The following is a 12,728-nucleotide window of genomic DNA, read 5'->3' as shown; positions in this document are numbered from 1 at the left end:
CTGATGTTGACAAAACAAAGCGACTTGGTAGTGCCCTGACATTTCTCACGCGGTACAGTGATGAGGGAGAAAACGTTTTAAACCAATTTGTGACAGGTGATGAAACTTGGGTGTGTCATTTCACACCAGAATCTAAACAACAATCGATGGAGTGGAGACACACTCATTCTCCAAAAAAACAAAAGTTCAAAGTGACAATGTCATCACAAAAAATCATGTGCACTGTCTTCTGGGATAGGAAAGGCGTTTTGCTTACTGAATTTCTTCCCAGAATTGAAACCATTAATGCGGCACGATATTGTGAGACTTTAACAAAACTAAGGCGTGCCATTCAAAACAAACGAAGAGGAATGCTCAGTAAAGGAATTGTGTTGCTCCATGACAATGCTCGGCCCCATACTGCTGGTGTCACTCAATCGTTAATTCGACAGTTTCATTGGGAGCAGTTCGATCACCCGCCGTACAGCCCGGACTTGGCGCCGTCCGACTATCACTTGTTCCTGCACATGAAGCGCGAGCTTGGTGGCAAGCGCTTTGGATCTGACGATGACACGAAAAACGCTGTGGAGTTGTGGTTATCGAAACTGGCGGGAAGTTTCTTTGACGATGGTATACAAAAACTGGTCAACCGCTATGACAAGTGTTTGATCATTGGCGGAAACTATGTCGAAAAATAATTTAAGACATGTAAAAATAAAATTGGATTCGAAAAAATTGTTTTATTTTTTTTATTTTTTATTTATTTATTTATTTATTTTTTTTTTTTTTTTTTTTTTTTTTCCAAAACGGTACTTAGTTTCCGAATACGCCTCGTACCTTACAAAATAAACATTCACAAAAGTAAATTTCTTTCATACAAATTAAACGTGTGAAACGGCTTTCAGATGCTAAATTTACTTCTTTACAAAATGAGATACAGTGCAGGAAACAATTGATTGCTACATTTTACACCGAGGAGATGAAACGGACGTAACTATTTCACTCCAAAACGATGTTATGTTTTAACGTCATATAATAGTGGATTTTACTGTTATCCTATATATAGGGCGCTCTAAAAATGAAAGCAAAATAAGGATCTATAATATATTTTTCTTTTGGATTTTTTGTCTTTCGCGTTAATGGAGACCTATTTTATTTAACATAAATTCAAAACTTTTTATTTTACCCTTTTTTCCTCTTTTTTAATCTGTTCAAAAAATAAAATGCAGAAAATCAAAATTAGTCCTTTTTGTATGTTTAAAAAAAAAAAAAAACAGGTTTATAAAAGTCAAAACTTAAAAGAAAATAGCTAATATAACAAACAGCTTTCTAGCAATAATATAATGTGAAAGAAATAGTTTAAACATTATTACTTTTTTTGTACAATCATCAAATATGTAATATCCTGCATATAGGACAATGGTAAAATATGGGTTAAGTGAAATATTGGTTGAAACCTTTACGACCATTTTATTAGAAAGACGAAAATCATTAAAAACTGCGTGATATTTTTGCTGATATATTGAGAGAGAATCAGGTTATTGTTTTTATTGAAATTTTGTATGTGGGTTCCATATCGCATGAGACTGAAAAATGTATGACTATAAATCGTATTTTTGCAGCGTTATTAGAGAAGTATTACAGCGGTGTCGTTCTCTCTGTTGTTTGCTGTTAATCTACTCGTAACTTAACTGGCATCGGATACTTCGGCTAGTTCTTTTATATTTTAAATGCACTGACTATGGTAATTTTTACCTTTTTCTTGCACTAATTGTATCTGTGTCTATACTCATGGAGAATTTTTAAGGGAAACTGGCAATTATTTACATCACATGTACAAAGAAATTCTTAAAACCAACTTTTTCTATACCATACCCAAATTACCATTTTTCGACTGGGAATTATCGGTGTTCAATGGTTTCACTCAGTTGCATGGCTTTAAATTTTATTTTTACACCTTACTTTAAATCCTAGTATACTTTTTTTTAATTCTAGCATATAGATTTAACTTGTTTATTTGAGTCTAATACAGTACCAACTTAATTCACTATCCAACCGCAATGTCTTTCATTTACATTCTATTTTATAATACTGCAATTTTTCTTAATTAAAAAAGCGACTATTTAATTATTAGTCATTTCAAAATAGAACTAGCATATTTTCAAAAACACGTCCGTCTTCTGTTCAAAACACCCCTTAACCTATAATTAATTTTGGGATACAAAAGAGATCCTTATCATAGACTGCTCATTTGTAAACATCTTTTGACATTTCAGGTTTTTGGAATTTCTTTCACAAGTATTTCAATGTCATCAGAAAATATACCCGATATTTTGACTCAGTTTAAAGGCGACATACAGTACAAGGATTTTTTTAGTTAAATTTATAATGCAAATAAACGCGTTTTGTGATAAATATGGTTAAACATATATTACATTTTAATCCCACATAAGACTTGATTTTCATTAATATGTAGATTTCCTATTGATTTATTTGATCATACACTACATAAAATTTTTATTTTACAAATTCAGCTTTTAACGAAATACCCAAATAAAAACTGCGATACACCTGGTCTTTTTAAGAAAAGGATATTTGATATACTTCTGAAAATATTCTAATAATTCTTTTATTAGCTAATATAGTATTTTCTTATGAACGAAAGATTGTCAAAAACATGACACACTGAACCGAAGAAAGACAGAGATATTTTTACACCAATCTACATCATATTTTATGTATTCAAAGAACACAGCTAAGTCTTGATCCTTCTGTGTGTGTTAGAGGAAATCGACTCAGTTACGAGCATAGCATTAAGACGTGTGATTTTAGTAGACTTACATGCATTAACAGGGTCAATTACTCTTCGTATTTGCAAGGTTCGTGTGAGATGCTGTTCCATTCGAATGTGGTGTAACGAATCACTTTTTCTTTTAAACACTTCTGAACATTGGGTACAGTATCTGCGATGAGAAGTTTCTTGTTGTTTCAAAGCACCATCATTAGTAAATCCTTCTGGACAACTACTATACTTAAAAAAATTCATGAGATTTCATGTATCTCTTCAAATCCTTTTTACTTGGAAAAACATCCGAAGATTCATTATAACTTCTGAGATGTGAAGCTTTATGCTGCTTTAAATTATCATGTTCACAAAAGATCTTTAAGCATAACTTTGAACTTGAGACTTGCAATTCTCTTCCGTTTCTCGATATTCTGGTCACACGTAACACATCCAACTTCAGTACTACGGTTTACCGTAAACCTTCATCGGTTTGCCTTCCACCACACTTTAAATCAGGTCATCCGACTAAACAAAAGTTAGCTTCATTTTATTCCTATGTTTTCCTTGCTCTTCAAGTTTGCTCCTCCAAACTAGCCCTTGATGAAGAACTAAATTATTTAAAAGCAATAGCTATTGGCAGGGGCTTTTCACCCAACATTATTAATCAAGCAGTTAAAAAATTCTCATCTCAACACACTAAAAGGCACACTCTTGTTTTGGGAGATTATAAAAATTCTGTTGTCATTCCCTTCTTTCCATCAATTAGCTATAAAGTTGCACATATTTTGCAGAAATTTAACTTTCGGGTTGTTTATTCTTCCATCAACAAAATTCCGAGTTCCATACTCAAGGTTCCCATTCCGGATATGAATTTTTGGGATATTTATAGGATTCCTTGCCAGTGTGGTTTAATTTACATTGGCCAAACTAATAGAGCCTTAAAATTTCGCGTCAACGAACATGAGGCATATGTTAGAAAAAAGGAAACACAGAAGTCTTCTGTTGCTCAACATTGTTGGTCGGAAAATCACACTTTCAATTTTTCTGCAGCCAAAATTATTCCATTGGAGAGCTGGATTTTCTAGAGTCATTTCACATTCAAAAAAATCTTTCTGTTCTTGTTAACGATCCTAATTCCAATCCATCTTTGCCTTTGGCCTTTAAAGAAATTATGTTTTAGTTCTGGTTTCACCAACAGATGGCGCCACTTGCTTATTCTTGTCCAGGCTTTCTTATCTTATCTAATCATTATTTCCTATCTTGTTCATTTGCGGTTTCGCAGCTGAGTATGGTGGTTAGGTAAAACCATCGAAACTAGTCCTGTGAAAATTTTGAAAATTAACGCTGATTTTTGTTGTTTGACTTCTGAATTAGCAATCTTTAAGCATGATTTGCGCTTAAAAGTAACTTTATGAGTTTTCATATACGTCTTTGTACATCCCTTTTATACGAATTATGCGGAAGTGTCTGAATACGCAGGATATTAAAACAATTCAAATGTTAAAAAAAAAAAAAATATTAGTATCTAAAATGGAATAAAATATTATAATTGTCAGTGGTGAAGCTATGACAAATGAAAACAGCACTATAAATAAATTAAATTGGAAGTATGAAATATGAATGAAGGGAAAAAAGAGAAATTATTAACGTCAGAAAAGAAATTAACAATTATAGACTTAAAATGTTTAATTTAATAAATTAAGAAACATATTGTTAAACATGTGAAAGAAATTCGAAATTCTGTATAAAATTAAGTAAAATAGCTACGAGTAAGAAAAATAAATTTTTTTTACAACCACAACATATACCAAGTAAATCAGAATTAAACAACGTAGAAAAACTTATTAAAACTAAAACAAATAACAAAAACAAGTTTAAGAATTAAATAATATTAAATAATATATGTACAGAGATCTTAGGATGTTTTTCCAAGTAAAAAGGATTTGAAGAGATGCGTAAAATCTCATGATTTTGTTTAAATATAATAGTTGTCCAAAAGGATTTACTAATTATGGTGCTTTGAAACAACGAGAAACTTCTCATCGTAGATACTGTACCCTGTTAATGCATGTGAGTCTACTAACATCACATGTCTTAATGGTATGTTAATGATAAGAATTAAATAATATGGGAAATAACGATCATAAATAAATAACGATCATACTCATATATATATATGATGGAAAAATATGAGAAATAAGTTTTCAAAATATGTTGAAAATAAAAACTTCGAAATTGCATCTAAAATTAAATAAAATGTCCAATAAACAGCATTTTAAAATTTAGAGTATGCTTAAAATTATGTAGGGTATAGGACAGAGGTCGGCAAACCGTAGCTCGCGCGCCAAATGTAGCTCTTTGGCTCCCTGAGTATGGCTGTTCTACAAAATAGCACATGCGGGCGCACGCACGTGAAAGCAATATACTCTTGAAACTACAACACAGAGGCCGTCAAATTTTACAGAAGCATTAAAACACCTGAAAACATATCCGTCAATGTTATTCCTAGGAAATTTTGTTTGTACCTATTTCGTTGTTTTGATTGTACTGATTATACATCAAATTGTGCTGTCGTAGTAATTGTCATATGCCAAATTTTAACTAATGTGTAGGGTTTATATTTATTTTAAGTAACATTTATTTTAAGCTATCTTTCCTGTCAAGCCTTTACTTTCCCCTAGAATTGCCAATGCCAGAGTATGTAAATTGTAGTAAAACGCGCAGAGTATTCAAATTTTAGCAGAAGTAAATTGAGTTTAAATAGAAGGGAAACGAGATTGTAAGTATGCTTCTTGAATCACGAGCGTGAAGGTTGCTAGGTAGAAATTTAAGAACCGCGCGTTTCGGCCTGTGTGCCTATTTCGGCAGTTCGTTGAATCTTTCAACTTCTTAATCAGTAAGTTTGCTGAATCTCAGCTGTATCTTAGAACGCGGTTAAGTTAGTTACGATTATAGAGCCTCGTAGGTAGTGATTTCGTTATTTATTCATCCTGTCATTTATTTTCAGTTGTACTTTTATATTTTGTTAAACCGCCGTGTCGGCGTAGTTTGTGAGCGTCAAGTGAACGCAGCTGTATTTCTAAAGTGGAATAAAAAGGGATTTAAACCCTTCTTACGAGTTTGTGTAATGTACAGTTCAAAGCAGTCACTACCACTGTTGCTGATAAGTTGGGGCCTCGCAACATTATATTGGCGCCCGAACACTTTACGAACTGAGATGGCCGAAAACTGGATGGAAGCTCCTGTACAACTCCAACAACAAGAAATGGCGAACCAGTTAGAAGGATTTGGATACCTGGTCCAAACGATGAGAGCATCTATCAAGCCAAACGTCAATTTCGACGGAAAAAATTCGGTGGCGATATTCTTAGAAGGCCTCGAAAATCACTTCCAGTTGTACCCTGTGCCTGAAAGACAAAAAGTTGCCATTGCCACGTCTGCACTAAGAGGAGAGGCCTCACTATGGTGGAAGAGTATAGGGAAATTTTTGTTAGGAGAATTCGGAGGCCAAACATATACCTTTGAAAATTTCAAAATATCATTATTAAAGGCCTTCCCCATATTGAAAGACCGAGCAAAGCTAGAAGCCGAACTGTATAGTTTTTATCAACGTAATATAGAAGATTTGACGGACTTCATTCTGCGAAAAGTTAAGCTGACAAACATGCTTCATGGGAAGAAATCTGACACGGAGATAATTGAAATAATCTTACCAAAATTGCTACCTGCTGTCCAAGATTACTTCGAAATCCGAAACCCAAGCACCTTGCAGGAACTCTTCGAATTGGCGGTCAAGTTCCAAAACCGAAGAATAGCAGAAAAATCTGGAGGGGCATCGTATTCTCAAGGTCTCCGTAGGCAATCTTCAAATGAGAAGACCAGAAATCCAATTCTCAAATCAACAGACCGGAAACACAAATCGCTCTTATGGGGGAAAGAGCTATCAAACCAACTCATCGAAGCTCGAAGGTCAAGGCCCAAAAATGAAATTTGAAAGCAACCGTCCGCGTACCCAGAAGACTGAAGTTGAAAGGAAAGCTTTAAATGAGTAGAGGGGCCTGTAAAAGCGAGGGTCCAGACCCCGGAAGTTTCGAAAAAACCCTCAAGAATATACCTAAATACGGTCGTGGTAAAGAATTCATAATTACCGATTATACAAGTCCTGGTTGGCGATGTACCAGTGGAAGCTCTCATTGATACAGGGGCAGAAAGTAATTTTATAAGTGATACATTTTTCAAGAAGAATTTTAATAGGTTACGATTATTTAAAAATAAAAACACAGAAATTATAGCGGCGCAAGGAAAAACCTGTCAATGTATCGCGAAATTATCATTAAAAATACAGGTAAAAGATGAGAGCCTCAAAGTATTAATTTTTGTGGTGAAAAATTGCAGAGTCCACTCATCTTAGGCATGGAGTTTTTAAAGGCCGCGAAAGCCAAACTAAATTTTCAGGAGAATTCGATTATGCTGGAAACGGATCGGAGGGTGGTGGAGCCAGTGAAACAACCGCAGGTAGACCTTAGCCATTTGAATGACCATGAAAGCCAAGCCATCCAGCAAGTGGTGAGTACTTTTTCAAACTTGTTTTCAGAACGGCCTGGTAATTGTCAAATTATAACGCATGATATACAACTGACTGCCGATAAACCCTGTAGGACTAAACCCTAGCGGTATGATAAACAGAAAGAACAAATAATTGAGGAACACATTCCGGAAATATTGCAGAACCAGATACTAACGCCCATAAATAGTGAGTACGCGAGTCCAGTCGTACTATGTAGGAAAAAGAATGATTTCCCTCCTTCGGATAAAAGGGCTTGGAGGTTTGCTATCGATTACAGAAAGCTTAATAGTATTACTAAGTTCCCAGTTTACCCTTTGCCGGTAATAGAGGAAATTATTAGAAAGGTTAAGTCTACGAGATACATGACTACGTTGGACTTAACGTCTGGCGACTATCAAATAGCTTTGAGACCTGAAGATATACATAAAACAGCGTTTATCACAAAATCGGGCACTTATGCATTTTTACGCATGCCCTTTGGGTTGTGTGTGGCCCCGTCAACATTCCAGAGAGCTATGGACATTGTTCTAAAGCCTGTCCTAGGAAAATCGACTTTAATCTATCTAGATGATCTAATTATAACGAATAGTACGTTGGAACAACATATTAAAGATTTGGAAGAGGATTTTAAATTATTAAAAGAGGCCGGTCTTACAATTAACGCATCAAAATGCAAGTTCGCGACTAAAGAACTTAAAAATCTGAGTTATAAAATTTCGCAAAAGGGTATAGAAACTCAGGATTCAAAAATAAAAGCCATCAAGAATTTCCCACCTCCCAATACCGCCAAGAAACTTTCTTCTTTCCTTGGGTTATGTTCTTATTATCAGTCGTTCATAAAAGATTTCGCGAACATTGTTGAACCGTTGCTAGTAATTAAAAGAAAAAAAAGTAAGTTTACGTGGACAGCAGAAGCAAATACAGCATTTGAAAGGTTAAAGGAAGCACTCATCAATGCACCTCTTTTGAAATTCCCGGAAGGGGACGAAAACCTGGAAATTGCAGCAGATGCGTCGGACTATGCCGTAGGTGCGGTTCTCATGCAGAATGGCCATCCTTTGGCATTTTTTAGTAAAACTTTAAATTCTACGCAAAGGAATTATACAGCTACAGAGAGAGAAGCATTAGCCGTATTAATGGCTGTACACAAATTTCGAGTTTATTTCGGCAAAGCGCCAGTAACAATCTTTTCGGATCATGCGGCTGTTGGTAGACTTTACTCGGGGAAAAACCTAACGCCCAGGTTAATAAGGTGGGCTTTAAAACTTCAAGAATATAATCTAATAATTAAATATAAACCGGGTAAGGAAAACAATGTTGCTGACGCACTATCTGGAATAAAACTGGACGATGAAGGCAATGAACTCAAATGCGCTGTGTTGACTTCAAAAATTTTAGATTCTCGAGAAACAATTATTGCTGAATTGAAAGCTGATCCTGAATTTGGAAGTATCTATGCGTATTTGAAAGACGCCGAAAGCTCTGAACACACAGATATCGATTCAATAAGAAGTAGAGCAGAAAACTATGAAGTAATAGATAATTTATTATTTTATACGAAAACAACAAACGAAAATTTCGAATATAAACCAGTCATCCCAGCCTTGCTTAGATTAAGCATTTTGAAGGAATTACATGACGCGAAAACAGCGGGTCATTTAGGGGTCAGAAAGACTATAAAAAGGGTACACGAGGCGGTATATTTCCCGCAATTATACAAAATAGTAACTGCGTATGTCAGGTCCTGCAATCAATGTCAATTAATAAATGATATTAATTACAGCCCGGCCGGGTACTCAAATAGCATTCACGCCACTTTTCTGACGGAAATTTTAGGCATAGATCTTCTTGGTCCTTTCCCCCAGTGAAACAAGCTAAATAAAAATCGTTTTCTTTTAGTAATTGTAGATCATTTTTCAAAATGGACAGAAATTGTTCCACTTAAACGCGCGTCAGCCAAAACAGTCGCAGATGCATTCTTACACAGATACATTTTTAAATACGGTTCACCGATAAAAGTCATTAGAGATAACGGTAAACAATTCGTTAGCAAATATTTGAAAACATTTCCACTGGACTTGGCATACGCCATATCAAAATGGTTCCGTATAGACCACAGGCAAACATCGCAGAAAGAGTTAATAAAAATATTGTAAAAATAATTCGAAGCTATGTTAGCACACATCACAAGCGCTGAGATGGCTATATAAATGAGTTAGCTTATGCTTTAAGAACAGCAAATCATGATACTACGGGAAAAACTCCAGCAGAATTATTTTTAGGACGTAAGCTAATTACGCCACTAGGATAAATTATTCTTTGTGCAACAAAGAGAAGAAGAATTCAAACAAAAAGATATACAGAAACTTATTGATCAGGCGGTTAGAAGTTCGCATATGGCAATAAATAGACAGAAACTTTACTATGATAGAAAACGCTGTGAAGCAGATTATAAAGTAGGGGATAAAGTTTTAAAGCGTAAATTTTCTTTATCAAGTGCCCCAGATAATTTCACTGCAAAATTGGCTCCAAAGTTTGAAGGCCCCTATGTAATACAGGAAATCAAGGGTGTCGTATTGTACCTTAAAGACGAGAGAGGGGAAATCTGTAAGGTAAGTCCCGACCAGGTGAAAAAATATTATAATCAAAATGATTTTGAAATCCTTAAAAGTTTCTTGCAGGATTCAAGCGCAAAAGAAGTGGAAATTCCAGAATTAACGCCACCCGCTCCACCACCCAAGAAGCAGAGAACAGAAGAGGAACCTAGCCCTTCTACAAGTCATTTTAGAGTCCCGAAAAGAAAGAAGGAAAATGGTCAGACTCCAGCATTCAAGAAGTGCAGAAAATCAACGCCGCCACGTAAAGAATCTTTGGTAAATAGGAAAAGACCAGATACAACTTTCCACAGTAGAAATTCTGCGTCGAAGAAATCACTTCCAGGGCCAGATGGTCAGGATCAAACAAGGCCGCCGTTCACGAGAAGAAAAAGACAGGTGACAGGTGAATGCAGGGCCCGGACACCCGGACGGCTTAATATGACAAATCGGGTGTCGTCCGGTACCCGAACCTATTTAGAACAACTCAATCCTGGCGACTTCCTGAGAGGGCTGCATCGGAAATATATTAGTGGAGAATATGCGGTATTGACGTGGCCAAACAAGGGCGTGTGCATATATATGCTTCAGTATACAATTAATAAAAAGTTTCATACACAGGTACATTGGTGGTACAGGTACATTGGATACATATATATATTGGTCTAAGTGGTTAATGCCCCCCGGGGGTCGACGTAGAGAACTCTGCGAAGCTACTGGCTAGGATCTGTATCTAGGCAGTCTCGGCCACGGGGGTATAAAATTTATGAACTTGGTGGTGCTGAAGGCTCTGGGAAAGGTCACTTATTGGCCGGCCCCGGAGTCTGGCACGTCCTAGCGCGGCGTGGTTCTAGTAACTCGGGGGTCCCCCCGGGGTAGCTGGGTAATGTCCCGCTGCGACGGGCTCGCCCAAGCGACTGGTAGGAGCATTAGACGACCGGTGCTGCCTGGGGTCTATCTCCAGGTGGTGCACTGCTCTCCTGGAGGGTAATAGTGGAGGTTGAACCTGCACGATGTGCCCAAAGGGGGAGTAGACCTGTAGTGGGCTTAAGTTCCCGGAGCAGGGAAGCCAAAATCCTCCTCCTCCTAAGTGGTTAATGAGATAGGCAAACAATAAACACTTATACATTTAAAGAAATGAACCACTGACGCAACTGGCGCAATAATGCAGAAGATGACAATTAATGAATACACGTAATCGTGTGTCATCCTATATGACTATACATAAACTACTATAAATGATATGCATAAACACCACGAATGATGACGATAAATGAAAACACATAATCATACATTATTCTACTGGGCTATACACACATCAATAAAAATGATACATACACACCTTATCAGGTTCAATGTTCCTTCTAACCTTCTTCGGGAACATACAAGGACCTGACTTGGAACAGAGAGCTTACTAAAGCTATGTTCACTAATTGTGGTAAGTAGACAGGATACAGACGAAGGGTATACAAAACCCTTTATTTTTCTCTATATACAATAACTTCCGTACTTCGGAATACACTGACCCTCCACTCGGGGTCTAACGTAAAAAAGTATAAAAATAAAACTAAACTCTAATTTAACTTTAGAATAATACACGTGGAAGATTGGCCTTATAATAACAGGAAGCGTATGTAGCACAGAGACTGTGAACACTACAATACGTTTAATTTATCAAGAGGATTAAAACCTCTGGCCTGGAAGGCAAATAGCAACTGCGTAACTTCTAAGGTAAGCGGCCTACTTCGAACTCACTGCTTCCTCTCTCTTCTGCTTGGCAAAAAGGCCACACTTAAATACTTGGCGTTCGCCAGACAAACTTTGCATAAAATCCTTAACGCTTATAATTCTGGCCGGAAGTAGAAAATAAGAAGTGATAGTAAAGATTTAAAATAAAATAAACGTTAGTAAAACTTAAGATCCTTACATACTTCCCGCCAGAGTTAATTAGTTTGAAACTGAGGTCTAAAACGACCTTGTTGAAAACTTTTAGCTCTAGAATCTAACGCGAGGCCAACCTTTTACAAACACAACTTCCCTAGAAACTAGAAATTTAAAAAAAAAAAATTGTTTTTACAATAGCAGCTCCCAGGACACGCAATTTTGTCATCTGTACTGCACCTAAACAGGAGCTTTTAGTTCAAATCTGGTTCCTTCCAGAGATCTGGAAGGAAAACTAGTTTAATGAAATGTTACACAATGACATTGCAAATAACATATAGAATATACTTCTCTTAACATTCTTATTTCATTCATGACTATTTTAATTATCTCTCCCCGTGCTCTCTGACATGTGTTGTAAAAGAACACCAAACACGAATGTGTTTCTGTCTACGTGTGCCACACTTCCTCCTACAATCAAAACACTAACGTGATAAAATTCAACATAACGAGACCTCTTAACGCACCCTACTTTCAACTCTAAACCCTGAGGTACTATTCTAAAAGTGGCTAACTCTAAAGTGTAGCGTCAGAGAGCCTAACTACATCATTCAACCTTTACCACATATTCGCCATGATTTAATCTTTACAGTCACACGAATAACAAATTTTTAACATTACTTCCACTTTTACCATATGACGGTATTTCTTAACATTTAAAATAACAGTTTACATGTATATAAGAACATATCAACATGCCGTTAATTTTACACATTTGAAAACATACATTAGTAGTACATTGTTAACTTCTATTCTTTTCAAAGCAAGTGCCAATTCTTTCTACATTGAAATAATACTACATTTCAAAAAGTCTTTCAGACTAAAACTTCTTTCTTGCTAGAATGTTTTAAATAAAATTTAT

At 36.0% G+C, this 12,728-nt stretch overlaps 1 protein-coding gene across 3 annotated transcripts in view; it reads right to left on the bottom strand.

Annotated features, from left to right (window-relative positions):
- LOC118192531 (uncharacterized) overlaps positions 1-12,728 on the bottom strand; it is a 133,574-nt gene that overhangs the window by 22,963 nt on the left and 97,883 nt on the right. The window lies entirely within an intron of this gene.

The sequence above is a fragment of the Stegodyphus dumicola genome, chromosome 1 (assembly GCF_044657685.1).
Source record: "Stegodyphus dumicola isolate Sdum_Otavi_A_Nest chromosome 1, ASM4465768v1".
NCBI lineage: Eukaryota > Metazoa > Arthropoda > Arachnida > Araneae > Eresidae > Stegodyphus > Stegodyphus dumicola.
Note: the sequence above shows the minus strand (reverse complement) of the source record. Positions and strands in the feature narration are given on the sequence as shown.